The sequence below is a fragment of the Pseudoliparis swirei genome, chromosome 11 (assembly GCF_029220125.1).
Source record: "Pseudoliparis swirei isolate HS2019 ecotype Mariana Trench chromosome 11, NWPU_hadal_v1, whole genome shotgun sequence".
In the NCBI taxonomy this organism is placed as follows: domain Eukaryota; kingdom Metazoa; phylum Chordata; class Actinopteri; order Perciformes; family Liparidae; genus Pseudoliparis; species Pseudoliparis swirei.
Window position 1 is genome coordinate 21449602 of NC_079398.1, and position 21810 is coordinate 21471411.

Here is a 21810-nt window from a genome sequence, read left to right on the forward strand (position 1 = left end):
GGTTTGCATTTGTTCCCGGCTCATTACAACAGGCAAACATTTCCTCACTGCAACAGTAAATCTACAATGTTGTTTCCACCTGGATTAAAAACTAAATCGAATGAATGCAAAACAAGGAGGTAAATCAAACTGTCAGTTAATCAGATGGTAATGGCCTCCGACTCTGATAAAGTCTTCAGAGTTTATGATCGTGCAGGCATTCTTGGCCCTGGTTATACTTTCAAGAGGAAGACAAATACAGCGACAAAAAATAAATAAACGGCGTGACTTCTACATGTTGTTGTTTGCACATCGCTGAACGGCGGTGTTCTCCCAGGTGAGCGGCCCTCTTCAGGCGCCATGCTGGGCTCCGTGTTGTTTGGCTCCCTGAAGGTACCGAGTTTATTTATTCATTCAGCTGACGGACTCCTTGCTATTGTTGAACACACAAGGCAAGAATCCTGGCAGAATACCTGAGTTTGGCCAACTCTTCATACACTCTGTCAGATTCATTGTGTTGTTATTGTGTTTTTATTTGTGTGTAATGATTCCTTCTGGTCACATGACATCTATTGTTCTGTCCATCCTGGAGAGGGATCCTCTGTTCTCTCCTGAAGGGTTCTTCCCTTTTCCCCCCCTGAAGGGTTGTTTTGGAGTTTTTCCTGATCCGATGTGAGGTCAAAGGTCAGGGATGTCTATATGTACAGATTGTAAAGCACTCCGAGACAAATTTGTAATATTGGGCTACACAAATAAACTGAATTGAATAGACCAGAAACAAGATGTACTTTTTACTTAAAGCTAATAGTTGCATGACAGGTGGAATTTAAAGATGTTACTCGCTGACACCATTGAAACACATTGTCTCGTCGTCATGACGACAGACGAGGATATGTCCGAGGGCCGGCCGAAAAATAAAACAATACTTTGGCAAGTTTTAATGTACTTATTCTAAAACTACAACAACAAAAAAGGGAGCAAATGGAGGACAGAGAGGCGTGTGGGGGGGTTGGGGAGAGGGAGGGGAGAGAAAAGGGGGTAAACATGGAGCTCTCTGAAGACTCCTGCATGCAATATCATCAACGTACTCATTGGATGATAATTATAGACATAAGTCAACAATGGTGCTAAAGTATAAAGACGCAGACGAGGGGCGACACGGGATGAACAGACAAGTAAAGCACTAGAGAGAAAGAAACGAGAGTGGGACTTTTCCTTGAGTCGGTGCTGCTGCCCGGGAAGGAGGGCGGGAGGAGGGACCGCCGCCGCTGGCTGGAGATGCAACAGTCTTGGAATAATCTCTCCAGGAATGGAAAACTGATTAATCCTCGCAGAAGGATCCTCGGGATGAGTACCGCGGTTGGGTTACAAAAAAAAGGAGATGAGGGAGGGGCTAGGAGAGCGAGTGAGCGTGAGAGAGAGAGAGAGAGAGAACGGGCAGGAATTCAAGACAAAAAGGCCCCACTGTCTCCTTCCAGGACCGGGCTAGCCGATCCTCTTCATCCCGCGTCGTCCCGCTCCGCTCGAGGAATTCCATGTTATCCGAGCGTTCGGACCGAGTTTATAGTTTGGAGAGCGACATCGAGAGGACGGCCTCGATCGATACGGCGGAGCCCCGTCAGCGAGGAGCCGGGCGCCTCGAGGCGACCGCGCCTCTGCTCCACTCCCAAAAAAAGGCCAATACGAGCAGAGAATTTGAAAAATGCCGTTACTGTGGTAATCCGATTTTCCGGCCCCTGCTTTGTGGCTCGACATGCTTATGTAAAAAAAAAAAAGAGCGCGATAGAGAATCTGGATGAAAAGGGAAGCCCAGGGTTCTTACACATTTTGACCGATGGATTTCCAGGACTTTTCCATGACTTTTAACCAAATGTCCATGACCAAACTGAAATCTCAGTAAAAACATGAACAATTTAGAACATTTTGTGTATTGAGAGCGTACGCTGGCTTATATTTTGAGCGTCTTTCTTTAAAAAACATATTAATTATTTCAAACTCGGTGTAAATGAACACGTGATCATAACACATTTCCATCACTTTTCCAAAACTGTTATGATTTAAGTTTTTTTCCATGACTTTTCCAGGCCTGGAAATGAGCATTTTAAAATTCCATGACTTTACCAGGTTTTCCATGACCGTACGAACCCTGGAAGCCACACTAGGGCCACGAGGATCCCCGATACAGAGGACGGACTGTGGGGTCAGAGGTCAGCGCGTCCTGCTTTCTGGGGTCTCGGTTGGCGAGTTCGTGCCGACGACAGAGGGTTGACCAGCCAATCTTTATAATTATATTACCAATTACTGAACCACAAATGCAAATCGGGGCTGCAGTAGATTTAGCGACGGTCCGATATTGACGTTCGCCGTTCGAGGTCGAGAGAACAAAGTGAGACGGGGCGTCCAGCCGAGTCCCGATCGCTCATGATAACCCCTGAATGATATGTTCTGGGTCACATGCACGACCGCCGAATGAATCAATGGAGTTTTTTCAGCGGCATTAGACACATTCAGTCGTGGCACTTTGTCTTTACTAAATAATTGGGTTCACTACTGACATTATCCTCGAAACCTAGAGTGTATTTCTCAGAGTTTAAAAAATATATATATATAAACAATAAAAAGTATAATATTGTGTGGGATATATAGTATAATCTAATATAAAGGTACAATGGAGCGATATAGTACAACATTCAACACATTGAAAGGGTTTCACACGACGTGCAATTGTGATTTCTAATGTTTTTCCCGCAAATCTGATTTCTTGAAACAGCGTTTGGTGGCCCAAACAATTGGATCACCCCTGGTTTCTTCACAGCTAACGACTATAATTGCCTCCGAAAAGATGAACGTAACATAACCAACATTAAAAGGGAAGAAAACACTGGCCAATTAAAGCAGCAGCGGTGGCATCGCGTCCAAGCGGGTGGAAATCAGAGTCCGTAAACAAGTGTAACTCATCTCTGCTCGCCGCTCTCTGCCTGCGTGGCCGGACCGCTTTGCAGCCGCCAGCGATACGGTATGAAACACCAACGCCCGATGAGCAGGCTGTCGGATCTCGTCCTGTAAACATCAGCCAAATGAGCAAAAGCATTACTGGCTTGAGAGGAAGCTGAACCAATGGAACGGGCTGAAGTCAGCAGGACCACGGCTCATCTTTAGTCCTGACAAGCATCTATTTTAAGTGCTTCAAGAACGGCCGGCACAAAAGAGAGAGAGAGTGAGTGAGAGAGAGAGTGAGAGAGAGAGAGAGAAAGAGAGTGAGTGAGAGTGAGTGAGTGAGTGAGAGAGAAAGAGAGTGAGTGAGAGAGTGAGTGAGTGAGTGAGTGAGTGAGAGAAAGAGAGTGAGTGAGTGAGTGAGAGAGTGAGAGTCAGTGAGAGAGAGAAAGAGAGTGAGAGAAAGAGAGTGAGTGAGTGAGTGAGAGAGAGAGAGAAAGAGAGTGAGTGAGAGAGAGTGAGAGAGTGAGAGAGTGAGAGAGAGAAAGAGAGAGAGAGAAAGAGAGTGAGTGAGAGAGAGAAAGAGAGTGAGAGAGAGTGAGTGAGTGAGTGAGTGAGAGAGAGAAAGAGAGTGAGTGAGTGAGAGAGAGAGAAAGAGAGTGAGTGAGTGAGAGAGAGAAAGAGAGTGAGTGAGTGAGAGAAAGAGAGTGAGTGAGTGAGTGAGAGAGTGAGAGAGAGAGAAAGAGAGTGAGTGAGTGAGTGAGTGAGTGAGAGAGAGAGAAAGAATGTGAGTGAGTGAGAGAAAGAGACAGAGAGAGAAAGAGAGTGAGTGAGAGAGAGAGAGAGAGAGAAAGAGAGTGAGTGAGTGAGAGAAAGAGAGTGAGTGAGTGAGAGAGTGAGAGAAAGAGTGAGAGAGTGAGTGAGAGAGTGAGAGAAAGAGAGTGAGTGAGTGAGTGAGAGTGAGTGAGTGAGTGAGTGAGAGAGAGAGAGAGTGAGTGAGAGAGAGAGTGAGTGAGTGAGTGAGAGAGTGAGAGAAAGAGACAGAGAGAGAAAGTGAGTGAGTGAGTGAGAGAGAAAGAGAGTGAGTGAGAGAGTGAGTGAGTGAGTGAGTGAGTGAGTGAGTGAGAGAAAGAGAGTGAGTGAGTGAGTGAGTGAGTGAGAGAGTGTGAGATTGAGAGAAAGAGACAGAGAGAGAAAGAGAGTGAGTGAGTGAGTGAGAGAGAGAGAAAGAGAGTGAGTGAGAGAGAGTGAGAGAGAGAGTGAGTGAGAGAGTGAGTGAGTGAGTGAGTGAGAGAGAGAAAGAGAGTGAGTGAGTGAGAGAGTGAGTGAGAGAGAGAGAAAGAGAGTGAGTGAGTGAGAGAGAGAAAGAGAGTGAGTGAGTGAGAGAAAGAGAGTGAGTGAGTGAGTGAGTGAGTGAGAGAGAGAGAAAGAATGTGAGTGAGTGAGAGAAAGAGACAGAGAGAGAAAGAGAGTGAGTGAGTGAGAGAGAGAGAGAGAAAGAGAGTGAGTGAGTGAGAGAAAGAGAGTGAGTGAGTGAGAGAGAGTGAGAGAAAGAGTGAGAGAGTGAGTGAGAGAGTGAGAGAAAGAGAGTGAGTGAGAGAGAGAGAGAATGACGAGGCCTCGGTGAAAATGGGTGGTTCTCCACAGAGGAAGGAAATGGTGGGAAGAGGAGCTCTGGCTCCTGTTTGCTGGCTCCCGGTCGGCCACTGAATCATTTCAGAGAGTCCTTCAATCTGTTCTCTGACCCCCGGCAAGAAGCGGTGACCTCCGCTTCCTGAGTGCACGCCGCTGACCGGTGAGGGTTGAGACGGGGAAAGAAAATAGAGCCCAGACTGCTGCACGGGGGACCCCGAGTTGTTGTTTCTTCTCCCGCCACCTGCAAGTGTGTGTGTGTGTGTGTGTGTGTGTGTGTGTGTGTGTGTGTGTGTGTGTGTCTAGGAGTGGCCAGGCATGGTATGAAGGCGGCCCAGTCCAACAGCGGGTCGACCAACCAGCCGTAGCCCCACACGTCACTCTGGGCAACAGCTGAGGCCACATTTAAACGGCCGGGGCAGCAGCCTGGCACCAGGGAGCAGCAAATCACGGTCACTGTGTCGTCTCTCCTCAGGCGCGCCCCAGCCATGATTCACAGACTGAATCAATGGGAAGGGTCTGGCCTGGTGCCCCCCCCCCCCCGTAACGTCACACAGGGCATCGAGAAGACATCTTTCAGATCTACGCCCAAAGCAGCCTTTCTGTGATTGTTTTTCAGAATGTCTTGCCAGAGGTGCTGGTATGTCAAATGGAGTGGACTTTCAATTCAATGAAGAGAGCTATAAACACTTTAGGCGTGCTGTGGCGGGGGGGCTGCTGGCTGAAAGCCTGTGAGAGGGGGGGGGGGGGGGGTTAACGTAGCGGTCCGAGTGCCCCAACTATCAATCCTGGTCCCTCTTTACGGGAGGCCGCTGCTGAGAACACACGGCCGCCACAGGAAGACGTCTTTAGAAGGGGGGGTTTTGTACATCGGCTCGAACTAAAACAGCTGTGTGCGATTTCCTCTCGTGCCTCACGGGCCATCACTCAACAGTGAACTGCAACACTCGGCCCGCGAATCCAGAAGCGACCTCCGCTCGGAAACTTTGAGGAAACCTGGGAGCGAAAAAGCTACTCGCGGAAACCGCGTTTACTTTTCCCCCCGGCATCACTGCATCTCTCAGACGGACGGACGCAAAAAGAACACAACGCTCGTGCCTTCAGTTAGAGATGCAGGAAGCTGGAGAAACTAGGTCAAATATTACATATCGAGGATTCTACCAAAGCACCGCGCTGACCTGAAGAAACACACAGATGACCATGTTACATATTCACCAGGCCTCAGTTAAGTGCTGTTAATGCAGGATCTATTCGTCCTACTTATGGCTGACTCGCAAACAGCCAGCGTTGGCACACTTCTCGAGCCTCAGAGGAAGGAAGTCGATCTCAGATTGCGGTTTATATTCCCAGGGATGTGCCGATATGCTCCTGTATGGTCCACATGGTCGCATATCACAAGATTGGGCATTGAATTATGAACATTTTGGCATTAGTTGCATGCCAATTGGATAGAAATTGACCGTGCTAAAAAGAAGATTTTGACCTTTTCTTGACCTTGACCTTTGACCCGATCGATCCCAAAATCTAATCAAATGGTGACCGGATAATAACCAATCATCCCACCAAATTTCATGCGATTCGGTTTAATACTTTTTGAGTTATGCGAGTAACACGCATACAAATAAATAAATAAATAAATACACGGCGATCAAAACATTACCTTCCGCATTTTCAATGCGAAGGTAATAAGCAATAAATAATCAATATTACTTTACAATAAAACCTAAATACAAATGTCAAATTAAATAGCTCCAACAATGGTCTTTAAATATGTGTAAAGAGCGTCATGTGGAGTGTAAATATGCTGCTTAATGGTTACTTTTGTTATATTCACGTGTTTCTTTAAAGGTGAGAAGTCGTAGGCACTGGTGTTCTGCTCGTCCTCCCCACAGCCCTCCCTCCTCCCTCCTCCCTTCGGTTAAGGCGACCCAGAGGCGAGGTCGGCGGCCGGCCTCTTTCAAGAAGCCGTGATTGCAGGGCACTGACTCGCTGCAAACGTACCCGCCCTGACAGCTGCAAGGAAAATGCTCGGCTAATATCAACATCTAATCGATTAAACGTGGCGACTGTTTCTAGATCGGTATCTACATTTTAGGCATCAGAGGAAGAAAAAAAACCGCAAAGTGATGCAGTGATCGGAGCCGATTCGTTTGCTCCCCAAATGAGCTTCAGAGGAGCCCCAGGAGGAATTAAACTGCAGAGGAATTGTTTTTCTACCCTGTAATTGCATAAAGAGAAAGTTTAAATCGGGGCCGTCGGCGATGGCTTGCAGACCCTTGATGATATGATTGTATTGTGTTTATCCTGGAAACTGTTATGGATAACTAAAACTGAGATAGTATTATTATGCCAGTATCATAATTACTATCCCGCTTCTTGGTAAACAGACATTACAGCGCGCGCACACACACACAGTCTGTGCCTGTGTGCTATTATGAAGGTAGAGCTTGTTAAAAAAAAAATTGTAAAAAATTTGTGGATACAAGATGCATAAGGGAGGCAAAGAATATGTCCCCTGCTTTGATAATTAAGATGAATAATGATAATTAGTCGTCTCATGTTGCTAAAAAATCTGGATACTTCCAGTCGTGATTTTGATTTTATTGTAAGGTGACCTTGGGTGATGTGAAAGGCGCCTCCAATTAGAATGTATTATTATTATTAGTCGTGGTCACAGGAGCAGAAAACGTCAAGCAGACAATGTTCATGTACCATCAGGGTAACTTAGGTTGTATTCACGGAGCCAGAACAATCATCCGGTGAGCTGTGGTGTCAGTAGCGTTTTTTTGTTTGGTTTAAACTAGTTGTGTTATTTAAATAAATGTATATCTCGTTTTTAACTCGTCTGGTCTCCCATCCATAGTGCAGTTTCTGACCTGGGTTGTAATCTATCCATCTATCCATATCTAAATATAGCCGTTTCCATTTTTCTTTTTTAAGTTTCGTATTGATTAATCAAGATTGTCTTGTGTGAATGTTGGACTTGTTTTTGTGTTGATGTTCTGTTCACTGCTTTATATATCTTTGTCCTCATAGTCCCAGGCAATGACTGATGCAGATGTGTTTAAGACAGTCCTGACTTCTATTACCCTGGAAATCAAACATATTTACTGTCGCAATTAGGAGATTTTTCAAATTAAAAGTCCTACATTTTTACGAGAAATCTGTAATTTCTTTCATGTTTGAGGTGCTTTATATATGTATTTCCTCAGTCCTAGGCAATAATACTACACAATAAATAGAACGCTTCAATCGACACCGTGATCGGTATTATCGGATCGGCAGATACTGATTTCGGTGATCGGCACCAAAAAACCCGATCGGAGCATCTCTAGTTTTAATGTTTCTAGCTTTCATGCTTTTATCTTTTATTCTGTATTATTTTATTGTAAGCTGACCTTGGGTGACTTGAAAGGCGCCTCCAAATGAAATGTATTATTATTTTTATTAGTATGTGTGTTCGCCGAGTGAGGAAGACCTGTCACTCTTCACCGCTCTCCCAATCAACATCCACAGATCGCTGTGGGGGGAACGTTGTCGGCTGTGGTTTTGAATGCGGCGCTGCTCGCTTCTGAATTTCACACACACTTTTGACACTCGACGATGCATCGCGTGCAGCACTGAAGGGCGTGTGGCACTTTGATATATACGCCAGAACCCAGACACACACACGCAGTGAATGAAATACTGAAAGTGAATTAGGGCTGCAACTAACGATTATTTTGATAATCGATTAATCGGTTGATTATTCTATCGATTAATCGATTAAAAAAACAAAAAAACTTTAATTTTCAACCCTTTATTCAAAACAGGGTCCGTACGGTCATGGAAAACCTGGAAAAGTCATGGAATTTTTAAATGGCTATTAGCAGGCCTAGAAAAGTAATTGAAAAAAATAAAATCCCAAAATATTTGGAAAAGTAATGCTAATGTATTTTATTCAAATTTTAATTTACACGGTATATAGACGGTATGCTTTGGAATTCTCATTGTTAGTTTAAATACTACATCTTCTCACTTTGTCACGTAGACAGAGTTTTCACAAAATGTTTAATCATGGAAATTTGGTTTAAAGTCATGGAAAGGTCCTGGAGATCCACTGGTCATGGTGATGAACCTGTTCACTGGTCACCATGGTGATGAACCGTCACAAACAGACTGACAGCTTTCCTCTCCTGAGCAGTGGTCCCCATGTGGCCCCCTGAACAATATCAGAGACGCGTTCCGATTTATTATTTTTTTCACCTGGCCCGCTGCCGTTGAGATTGCAGTGAGACGCGGAAAAAATGTGAAGTGTTGCTCTTCGCAATAAAACATCTTTGATGGGGCGTGTCGCGTCTCGGCCAATCAGCGTTCAGATGTCCACAGCGTTTGGGAAGTTAGGTTAGCTTGAATGTTAGTCCGCTACATCTGCTGCTGTCACGTTGCACGGTGTATCGATACTAACAAAGTACCCGTACGTTAAAAACGATGTGATTTAGCATATTTTTAGTCTCGATACTTCATTAAAAGAGCGATCAGAGCGCACACGCTGCTCCGCTCCGTTAAATGTTGTCTGCACGCGCAGCGCTGCGCTCACAGCAAGTGGCGTCGTGGCTTATCTCCGTTGCCTTTCTCCATGGAAAAATATTTTCCGCTATCCGCCACGGAATAAATAACCACGTTTTCTACGTTATACTCTTGTGGAAATGCCACACACGTCGTGACATGTAGCGTCCTGGTGTCTGGGGTCATGACGTCACCCGCAGGCGCACTCAGCTCCGTGAATGTCTCCGACGACGTGAATGACTTCCGCATCCAGCGTCACGTGAGCAGCAGCAGCCAATTAGATTCATCAACAGAGGAGCAGCTCAGCGCTGATTGGCTCTCACAACGCAGCGTTCAGTCTCTCTCTCCCTCCGCTCTGGTTTCTCCAGCGCTGCTTTGCGCTCAACTCAACTTTTTTTATACTCCGTGCAGGGCTCCAGACTGCGAACAAACTTGTTCTACACTTCAGCCCACTATAGTTAGCGGTAATGCCTGAATGACTGGTTTGCTAACCGACATTAACTCCAGAAGAAGAAGAAAGGAGACGAAAACCGAAGAAGAAGAAGGCTGGCCTGTGTGTGAGAGGGGGGGGGGCTAATGTGTGAAAAGAGGCGCACCGCAGGGCCGCAGAGTGAGAGGTCCACGAGGGGATGCTCACCACCGAGCGGCGTCCCCGTCCCCCGAGTTGAATCTCTGGGTCGACTCAGCCGACACTCACATGTCTGCCCTTATAGACTGATGCTCACGGTAAACACATTCGATCTGGAGCGCGCGAGGGTTTTGATAACGTTAGCGGAAGGATTTAAGTGACAACATCCGGTTTTGCAAAGTTAGCGGAAAGAACCACGTGAAACAACATCCGTTTATCAAAATAAGATGTCGACAAATCATACACTAACATATAAAAGTAAACAATGAACTGATGTTGTATCTTTATAGATAGTTTCTGAGATTTAGCTTAAATTATGCTAACATTAAAACATGTTTACTGTACCAAGGAAGAGTTTATACAAATTAGTCAGTCTTTTGTATGTTAAAAAAAGTCCTGTATATGGATTTCCCCAAGAGTTCCAGGAAATGAATGATGCAGATGTGTTCCATACATATCTGAAATCCCCTACAATAGCAATCAAACAATTTTAATGTATCAATTAGGACATCTTTCAAAGTAAAAGTCCTAAATCTGTAATTTCTTTAATGTTTGAGTTGCTTTATATATGTATTTCCTCATAGTCCTAGGCAATAATGCTACACAATAAATAGAATGCTTCAATCAACACCGTGATCGGTGATCGGTATTATCGGTGATCGGCAGATACTGATTTCAGTGATCGGTGATCGGTATTATCGGTGATCGGCAGATACTGATTTCAGTGATCGGTGATCGGCACCAAAAACCTGATCGGTGCATCTCTAGAAACCAACAAATGTTTTGATTGGCCACATCGAAGTGCAACATGCACATGCTCAAGGTATGTTTTCTCTTCAAATATGTTTAACCCTTGTGTTGCCTTCGGGTCAATTTGACCCGATTCAATGTTTAACCCTCCTGTTACCTTTATATTTACTAACATATTTTACCCTTGAGGTCAATATGACCCCAGCTATTAAAATCTCCAGAAAATTATTAGAATTAATATTGTTTTTCAAGTTTAAGTGTGAGGTACTTTATGTTTGTTTGTTGACTCCCGAAAGAACACCGACATTAAACATTGAATCGGGTCAAATTGACCCGAAGGCGACAGGAGGGTTAAACTCAATACAGTAACTTCTGAAGAGTTCTCTGTTGTGAATGTTTTGCAGTTCATGAAGGCAAACAGGCATAAGATTGTATATTGTCAAATTATTTATCAGTAATACAGTAAAAATGATGGGAAAACTTTGCAAGTCGATTTATAGTGTGTCAGGGTTTTTCCTGCAGAGACAATTTGGGCGCGCGCCTAAGCCGTTTTCCCGAGCGCCTATGACAAATCCCGAGCTCCTAAGGCAAAAAAAAGTCTGCGATTAAAAAAACTACGAACTTCGATGTCGGCGCGCGCATCGCTCTGTCACGCGAGCCGAGAATTGTTGACGGGGGGGGGGGTAGACGAAAATTACAGAGTGGCGGGTGGAGATTTCACCCTGTTATAATAGTAGGGGAAACACTGGAGTTGATAAGCGTGTCTTCTTGTCTGATCAATACGCAACTGTGAGGTGCGTGAATGGACCGAGCGGCCAGCTGCTGATCACTCACTCAACAGCTCGACTTGCACGAATAGACGGTGCGCGCACAGCGCGCAAACATTTTTTTTGGGGAGCACCGAAGACCCATTTTGACCCAGGAAAAACCCTGTGTGCGCCCCTAAATTTTCTGCTTGCGCCCCTAAAATTTTAAGTTAGGGGCCACTGTGCTCCTAGTAAAAAAAGTTAGTCTGGAGCCCTGACTCCGTGACTTATTGAGCACCGTAATAATCGCGCGACACAACGAATCGATAATGAAATTCGTTGCCAACTATTTTAATAATTGATTTTTATCTATTTTATCGATTCGTTGTTGCAGCCCTAAAGTGAATAAGAGACAGAGATGGACAAAAAATAGATTACATGGAAAAATACTTAGAGTAATGAATATGGCACAGACAGCCCGCTCCAGCTGCTGAGTCAACGTGTTGTCAATAACAGCTTCGCATCCCAACAACACTGCGACGCGGTGCCGTCGGTCAGAGTGTGTGTGTGTGTGTGTTTCAGGAGCAGGAGGAATGAGGATGGAGTGGAAAAGGAACTTCCTGCTGAGTGAACAGACATGCGATTGCTGCTACACTGCCCGTCACGCACACACAAACAAACAAACAAACACACTTTTTTTTTTCTCCCTCCCTCTCTCTCTCCCTCTCACCCTCTCCCTCTCACCCTCTCTTGCCCTCTCTCTCGCCCTCTCTCTACAATTGAAACATATGTGGAAACAAATGTACGGATGACACACACACACACACACGTAGTATTGACGTCAGGAATCATCCAACCAAACTGGTCTTGTGAATGTAAATGGCGCAGTAGCTTTCACCGGCAGCTGTCATTTCAGGAATTCCGACCACGTACCTGAGCCTGGCTCTTTGCAAGCCGAGGATGACTGTAGAATACCAAGTTACGCAGCAGATTGAGCCAAACTGCTGGCACTACCTGCTGTTTACTCAGCGGATTTATGGTGTAGCTCACGCAGGGGGTGGAGCAGGGCTTCCACAGCTACTTTGAACCTGTGGGAAGCCTTAATAGCCGTCATTGTGTCAGCTGTGCGGTTGAATTACATCACCGAACACAGCACTGCCTCTGGGAGAACTTCAAAAGATGGAGGAACATCTATCCTCTACGAGAAATTGTACTGCGGTGTTTAAAACTAGGTTGGAAATCATTTTTAAGAAAGGTGCGACGGCGGACTGTGAACTCGTAAGAACGAGATTATATAAAGTTTTGCTTCACGATTCAAGGCTGCTCTCCACACGGCAAGAAACTTATTCCGTGGTGTACTTTTACTTGTGTGCCAGGAATGATTCAGCAGTCATGGGAGACGCCTTCTTTTTCCAAAAAACTTGGACGACTCTTTAGTGAAAGAGTCCAAATGTAGAAGACTGTAACACGAGTGGACGTACGCAGCCAATCCGGCTTTTCCTCTGCAGCCAAAGACGGAAATCAGGCAGGCGACAACATCCTCGTCATTTAGCATGTGGACCGTAAATGAGCAAGGCAGTAGAACTTAGCATGAGAGTTATGAATATGCAGAAGCTAATCAGCAAGTATAGAGTTCAGATGGATAGAAAATGTTAGGTGTCTCACTCAGGGAAGCTCAGCCAAGTCACATGACGGTCAGACCCACAATGCTGCAGGGCTGGAATGTCTGACCGTAACCGTGTCTATTCATTTGGCGCTTTTTCGATGCGACAATGAAAGGACACTTCTGCCTTGCAAAGGCTTATGGGTAAAGCAGGTGGAATAAAGCCGGACAAACCGGCGAGGACTGCAAAGCGTCAGAGGATGGAAAATTACTCGCGCTGCGCAGTCAGCTGTGCACCTTTGATCAGCCGGCGCCCGGGCGGCAATTACTGAGGGACGACCGGCGGCCCGACGAGCTGCGGGCCCGACGGGCCGGCGACCGGCCGGCGAAGGCCCGGTCAACAAGGCCCACGGAGCCAAGAGCCGACGGCGCCCCTTCGCTGAAAGGCTGCGTGAAGGCGCCAAACGGACAGAGGCACAGCGGGGAGATTGTTCGCCTCCTGTCGACTCAGCGGCTCTCGAGCCAGACGGCCCTCTTGGCGGAGCGCTGGCTGGAGGAGGAATGGTGCAATGCTGGGGAGACTCTCTCTCTCTCGCTCGCTCGCTCTACAATTGAAACATATGTGGAAACAAATGTACGGAACACGAACACACACAGATATACACACACACACACACACAGATATACACACACACAGACACACTCACAGATATACACACAGACACACACACACTCACAGATTACACACAGACATACACACACACAGACACACTCACAGACACACACACACTCACAGATATACACACACACACACACAGATATACACACACACACACAGATATACACACATACACACAGATATACACACAGATATACACACACACACACAGATATACACACAGACACACACACACAGATATACACACAGACACACACACAGACAGATATACACACAGACACACACAGATATACACACAGACACACACAGATATACACACAGACACACACACAGACAGATATACACACACACACAGATATACACACAGACACACACACACTCACAGATATACACACACACACACACACACAGATATACACACACACACTCACACAGACACAGACAGACACACACACAGACACAGAGACACACACACACAGACACACACACACAGATGTACACACACACACATACTCACACACACAGACAGACAGACAGACACACACACAGATGTACACACACACACACACACAGATATACACAGACACACACGCACACACAGATATACACACAGACACACACGAACACACACACGAACACACACAGATATACACACACACACTCACACAGACACAGACACACACACAGACACACACACACACAGATGTACACACACACACACAGAGACACACATACTCACACACACACACACAGACGAACACACACACACACACACGAACACAGACAGACAGACAGACACACACACACACAGATGTACACACACAGACACACACACACACAGATATACACAGACACACACGCACACACAGACGCACACACAGACACACACACTTCTGTGGTAAACAAAACGCTGCAGTGCTGCTCAGTGATGCAACACACAGGAAGCACACGTCCCTCGCCCCTCCCCCCTCCCCCCCGCCCTCCACGCCACCGATAACCCCTTCCTGCCCAGGAAACGGAGATTGACTACCTGTCCAAACTTACTTCACATCATCTGGGAGGAATGTGGACTGACAAAGTGAATCTAACCGCGTGACCTCTCCCAGCGACATGTTTCCGTCTCACAAACGATCTGGTGGGTGACAAAGAAAAAGCAAGCCGGCAGCACCGATGAAAAAACTAAAGCTTTCTACTCGAGGCAGAACTTGATATTCGGCTCATTAATAATGTACGTCTTCCTCGTGCTGGGGAACGTTCACCATCGATTCGGCCACAACGTGGGCGGCCGCGCTGCTGCTCTCTCCTCCGCAGCGTCAACAAGACGGTCCAAGACAGTTCACACACCTCGACGAGTTTCTCTCAAGTCGTTGCTGCGCAGACACAAATAAATCCTCTCAGAATCTTTTTCTCCAACTCGTATTGTTCAGCGTTATCTAACAGAAGCCCAGTAGCCAGTGGACTTTGGAGCGGACGCACTACGGTTATGCAACAGGCCGGGCCGGGCCAAGTCGACCCACATGGGCCGGCGTACGGCTTCCCCGGAAAACACGAGTCAGCAGAAGTCTGAATTCAAAGTGGAATGGCTCGGAGGAACGAGAGATGTGACACGGCAGGGAGGGAGAGCTGGTTCATTTCTTTATTAAAAGATGGACGTCAATACATGTGTTACAGACATGTCTCAAGACCAAAGCTGCTTTTCCTTTGATGCATTATTAAACTAGAACGGGCACTCGGTAGAGCGCATACCTTCGCATATCACAAGATTGGGCATTGAAATATGAACATTTTGGCATTAGTTGCATGCCAATTGGATAGAAATTGGTAAATATGGTAAAATGAAGATTTTGACCTTTTTATGATCTTGACCTTGACCTTTGACCCGATCGATCCCAAAATCTAATCAAATGGTCCCTGGATAATAACCAATCATCGCACCAAATTTCATGCGATTCGGTTTAATACTTTTTTAGTTATGCGAGTAACACGCATACACATAAATAAATACACGGCGATCAAAACATAACCATCCGAAATTCTGAAAAATAATGACAGTGAATTTCTCTGCATTATGGGTCCGTCCTCTGGATACTTAAAAAAATGTTGGTGAAAATAAATCACATACTTTTTTACTACAATTTGACCCCATCAATTAAAACCTCCAGAAATTAGAATTAATTTTTTGTTATGCGAGTAACACTCATACAAATAAATAAATGGCGATCAAAACATAACCTTCCGCATTTTCAATGCGAAGGTAATGAAACAGAATTTACTAAAAAATACGTTTGCCCCAAAAATAATTATTACGCCAAACATCTCGAATGCAGCAGTGCAAAACGCCGCTTGAACACATTCATTTAGAGAAAAGAACCTTTAAAGAGATGCTCTGGAAAACATTTTGAAGAAACTACCAGATAAAATAACGAGCTAATAGATGTCACCATGAAACTTCACCAGTTGATGACTCAAATTACTCACATTAATTTGTGTATTACAAGTTGCGTGAAAGGTTATGTTTTAATATTGAAATGAGGCTTTATCATAATTTGACTTTAAGAGGAAATCTAAAGACGCAAACAGACACAGCAGTAAAACTACACACCTGAATGTGTATTTTGGGTTGTTTTCTTTCCATTAGTCAGAAAGAAGAAGTGTCGCGTTTGAAACGTTTAACCCCGTCAGAACTTTTGCCTGTTCCGTCAGTACACCAAAAGTATTGAGTTTCATTAAAAAGCCAAACTTCTTATTTTAATTCCCAGAGTGCGGCTTCGTAATATATTTCCATCTTTAACAGTATACCACACATTTCACTGAAATATCTATAAAAACTTTGTCGTTACACTTTTATACTTTACTTTGACCCGTCTTCATCCAATATAGTACTTCCCTAATGTGGTCGGTAAACTCTAAAACAAACCCTGCTCAGCTGAGGGGAGATGATCGGTGGGTTTGAGGAGTATTCATGTAAAGACAGAACTATTAGTACAAATTATTATTCTAGATTCTGCCGTATATTAACAAGAGCACACAGTGCGTTTTAAGCTGATGCAGCCGGAGGAGAAGCTTGAAACGGGGACATATCTGCACGTTTCAGAATCTTTAATAATCAGGCTCACATTTTGCAAGCAAGGATTTTTTTTATACTCCCCCCCCCCCCCCCATCTTTTTAACACGGGGAACAAACTCTGAACATTGTGTTGGGTCGTATTGTTCCTATCACGGTTACCAGGGAACCGGTGCCACGGCAACGTTGATACACGTCCGGGGGTGACGACAGCGGGCGGGGCGAGGAGCGGAAGAAGCGCCGTGCAGACCGTCTGCTCGGACGAGTAAATAGAAATTGTGCACTGCGTGTTCCCCGGAATGGCGTCATCGCTGTCACCCGGGTGGCGGACGGAGGCGTAAACACACACGGGCCACTTAGCTTTGAGACGGGGAGTTATGACACCAACACGCCGAGGTGTTCGGTTTGCAGAGAGGCGCCGACGTGGTTTCATGAAGCCAATCCAAAAATCTGATTGAGTTTTTAGTCATATTATGAATGCAGCTGCACGTTTTGTACATGTGACCGTTTAGGCAATACATGTTTTTAAAAAGAAGATTTTGACCTTTTCATGACCTTGACCTTTGACCCGATCGATCCCAAAGTCTAATCAAATGGTCCCCGGATCGTAACCAATCATCCCACCAAATTTCATGCGATTCGGTTTAATACTTTTTGAGTTATGCGAATAACAAGCATACAAATAAATAAATACACGGCGATCAAAACATAACCTTCCGCATTTTCAATGCGAAGGTTATGATAGTCAAATATTGGTGGTTTAAATATTATTGGCGGGCTTGAGAAGAGACAGAAAAGGACCAAGAGGAACAAGGAGGGGTGGGAAGCTTTTCTTGCTCACAGGCTAAACTGAAATCCAAAACCTAAACCACTGGCAGTTGAAGAAACCCGATTATTAGTTTTATACCTCATCTAATTGAGGTTTTTGAGTCAATCTCGTTGTTTTGGTTGATAAATATCGGCGTCTTCCTCAGCCCCTGGTCGCTGGTAGATTCCCACCCTGTGAGAGACACGCCGCCAGTCGGTTTGTCCTGGGTCACTCGGAATTAAAGCGGAGATCAGAGGGATGAATAAAGCATGAGCTGCTCCGGCACATGAGGCTCAGGTATCACTCTAAATCGGGGGGGGGGGGGCCGGAGAGACAAAAGAAGTCCCTGAGCCCCATACCGAGGGAGGAGCGATACCGACGCAAACCCGAAAAGCGACTCCTCGTCTACAGCGACGCAGCCCCAACCATCCCAGCCCTGATCTACAGTTCAAACAGCCGGGGCATGATGAGGCGTTCAAGGCCCCTTGGACGCAATTAGGAGCTAAAGATATTGTCCCAAATGGGGACGCTCGAGGAACAACGCTCAAAGCAGCAACGCATCGTGCAACACCCACTGTTGTTTTTCTTTTGAAATGAACGCAGACGGAGCCAAGTGCTGCCGCGGAGGAAGGCTACGGATACAAATACTGCAAGGGTTGTGTAAAACATGAGATATGATGCACTGCAGTAACGCAACCGTTTGTTACGAGCTGTTGGAACGAGCTCCCCACTGACAGCAGGAATTCTCTACAGCTTCCGCCGGAAACTAAAAACACATCTTTTCCGACTATATCTGGATTAAAACACAGATTAGCACTTCAGTGGCACTTAAATAGCTCTTACTATGGTACTTTGGTAGTTCGACTATGTTGACTCCTGCACCTCGAGCTAATCACTCTACATCCAGACTGTTGCTGTCCTGGCTCCTCAGTGGTGGAACGAGCTCCCCACTGACATCAGGACAGCAGAAAGTCTCTACATCTTCCGCCTGAGACTGAAAACACATCTTTTCCGACTATATCTGGATTAAAACACAGATTTGCATTTCAGTGGCACTGGGATGGCACTTATTGTGGTGCTTTTGTGGTTCGACTGAGTTGAGGAAGTGTTGCTTCCTGTGTTCTTGTAGTTCTTGGTTTGTACTCTAGGTTGAATAAGAAGAATAAGAATATACACTTTTATTTATCCCCAAGGGGAAATTAGTTCTCTGCATTTAACCCATCCTTAGTTATTAAGGAGCAGTGGGCTCGTGAAGCGCCGAAGCAACTGGGGTTCAGTGCCTTGCTCAAGGACACTTCGACTTGCAACTAATGGGGAGAGCGGGGATCGAACCCACAACCCTGCGGTTGCAGGACGGCCCTCTTACCCCACTGAGCTAAAGCCGCCCCCACTTATTGTAAGTCGCTTTGGATAAAAGCATCTGCTAAATGACATGTAATGTAATGGAGGAAATGTTACTTTCTGTATTCTTGTTGTTCTTAGTTTGTACTCTAGGTTGAGTCGCTTTGGATAAAAGAGTCTGCTAAATGTAGTGTAATGTAATGTTTGTCACCGGCTGCACGATTTAAAAAAACAACAACACAAGTTGTTTGTCTGTAGAAATGCAAAGTCTTGCCAATGCGCCCCATAAAGGTTTCTTCCAGGGGTTTTTTACGCCTGAGACTGAGCAATAAAAAGAAAATACCTTCGACAAAGAATGTAGAATGCTTATAAAGTAGTGCGAGTGGAGGAGGAATGGGTTACAGGACTTCTATGCTGGCGTTTGCTCGACTATTGACTTTTGATTTGTTCTAATGGACGGTCCGCTCATACAGTCCATGTCGCAGTCCAAACATGAGCTAGATAATGATGCGATAACTGTTTTGGGGAGCTGGTTGTCATAGTAACCCCACACAATGGAAACTGGCAGTCAGAACAATGCAACGCACATCGACACGTCTCGTTTTTTTCAACATTTCCAAATCCAGAACCCGGCCAAAGACGTCGCTCGGTCTTCGTCTCGTGCGCGTCCGAGCGTCCAGTCGGCGTTTGGAACAGACGGTTCATTCTGTGAAAAGGTCACCACCAACAGCGAAGATGTCCCTCTGTGGTCGAGGAGAACGCCGCTCACCAACAAACACACGAGTTCACTCCAACTCTGCGGTTCCACAGAACCTATTTTAGGCTACTTATGTTGAAATGGGGTCAGCTGCACATTTGAGATCCTGATTCTGAAACCTCCCCTCTGGTTGAAGCTCCTCCGAGTGTCTGTTGGATCTGGTCCCAGCTCAGACCGCGGAGCTCCAACAGACGATACGCACGGTGGGTTTTCTTTCTACTGACGCAAGGAACAGGATGTTAAGAGCACTCGCATGAATAGTTTTACCCATTTTGTTTGTTTTATAGGTAATATTCTGTCTCTTTTCTCTGTGCTTAACCGTGGGAGAAACGGTTCTTTTGGTGCATGTATGAAATAATGAAATAAATTAAAGAAAATTACAAGAATTTAAAAAATGTAAATGTTTTGAAATGTTAAAAAATTACAAAAATGTAAAACAATCATAGTAAATAAATAAAATAAAATAAATCCATCATTTCTTTATATTATATATTTCTGCTGCTGCAGAGTCAGTGTGACATCTATTTCTCGTGTTCCCACCTTGCCGGCGTAGTGATGGATGACGAAGCCAGAGTTCCACAGTTCAGCTCGAACGGCTCGAGAGTTTAAAACCTCCAGACTAACAAGCAGCTCTTTTACTGAGCAGTGTTTCGGTAACTTATCAACCCATGAGGTGAGAGGAGAGTGTCAAAACAAATCCCACTCCAGTTCCTGTAATTTGTCTGAATTCTTTGTCATAACCTCCAACATCCACCAAAAACAAACCCCTTTGGATTACATTCTCACTCACTTATGAACAATGACATCATCCACTTGGACCAGAACCGGATTTTCAGGCATCTCGATGTGCCCGAGTGTACATGTCCTTATTCTCACCTTCCTCCCCAAAAAGAACCGGATGAGCAATCATTGGAGCGTTGTATGAACTCTCTAAATATGCTCGGTGTGTCCACACTTCTGGTGATCTGTGACGACATGACAATCATTTTTTTTAAAGCACAAGTTGTGGAATGGCAACATCAGCCAAGCACATTCAAATGGCCCGCATCAAAACTGCAGCCAAAAGCATTGGCGGAAGGCAACTAAGAACATTTACTCAAGTACTGGAATAAAGAATCATTGTAAGTTTACGGGACATTATACGGTAATGATAATGTTCCCTTTATTGTACTTTTTACGTCACTATATGTGTTTCATGTCCAGTAAAAAACATCTCCAAACTAGAAGGGCACTCGGTAGAGCGCATACCTTCTCATATCACAAGATTGGGCATTGACTTATGAACATGTTGGCATTAGTTGCATGACAATTGGATAAAAATTGACCGTGCTATGGTAAAAAGAAGATTGACCTTTTCATGACCTTGACCTTTGACCCGATCAATCCCAAAATCTAAACAAATGGTCCCCGGATAATAACCAATCATCCCACCAAATTTCATGCGATTCGGTTTAATACTTTTTGAGTAATTGATGGGGTAATAAATACACGGCGATCAAAACATAACCTTCCGAAATTCTGAAAAATAATGACAGTGACAATTTTTCTGCATTATGGGTCCGTACTCTGGATACTTAAAAAAATGTTGGTGAAAATAAATCACATACTTTTGAATACAGGACTTTCACTTGTAGCTGAGAATTTTCACACTGTCGTATTTGTACGTGTTCTTAACCCTCCTGTTACCTTCACACTTTCTAACATATTTTACCCTCGGGGTCAATTTGACCCCAGCAATTAAAACCTCCAGAAAATTATTAGAATTAATATTGTTTCCCAAGTTTAAGTGTGAGGTACTTTATGTTTGTTTGTTGACTACCTAAATAGCCCTTTAAATATATAAAAAAGTTGATATTTCTTATATGTTTGACACAGTGAAAAACAGCCTGGGGTCAAATTGACCCCAAAGAACACCGACGTTAAACATTGAATGGGGTCAAATTGACCCTAAAGGTGACAGGAGGGTTAAATGAAGGATCTGAATACTTATTCTACCATTGGCCAAAAGCAAGGACAGGGTTCTTACACATTTTGACCAATGGATTTCCATGACTTTTCCAGGACTTTAAACCAAATGAGAGCGTACGCCGGCTTATATTTTGAGCGTCTTTCTTTAAAAAAACATATTAATTATTTCAAACTCGGCGTAAATGAACATGTGATTATAACAAATTCCCATGACTTTTCCCAAACTTTTATGATTTAAGTTTTTTCCATGACTTTTCCAGGCCTGGAAATGACCATTTTAAAATTCCATGACTTTTCCAGGTTTTCCATGACGCCAGTACGAACCCTGAAGGATTACCACGACCAACAAACAGGACAGGTGAGCAGTCAACGG

General features: G+C 44.8%; 1 protein-coding gene and 1 pseudogene across 4 annotated transcripts in view; one reads left to right on the forward strand and one right to left on the reverse strand.

The window, feature by feature from the left end:
• The window catches only part of numb (NUMB endocytic adaptor protein), a 54323-nt gene that overhangs the window by 30207 nt on the left and 2306 nt on the right, over positions 1-21810 (reverse strand). The window contains exon 1 of one of the 4 annotated variants that reach the window (XM_056426150.1): positions 14544-14810. The exons of the other annotated variants lie outside the window; for them this stretch is intronic. The gene's annotated coding sequence lies outside the window, so the exon portion shown is untranslated. Of the gene's footprint in view, positions 1-14543; positions 14811-21810 lie in introns of those variants that run through there. 4 annotated transcript variants of the gene reach the window in all.
• The window catches only part of LOC130201708 (uncharacterized), a 13317-nt pseudogene continuing 4496 nt past the window's right edge, over positions 12990-21810 (forward strand).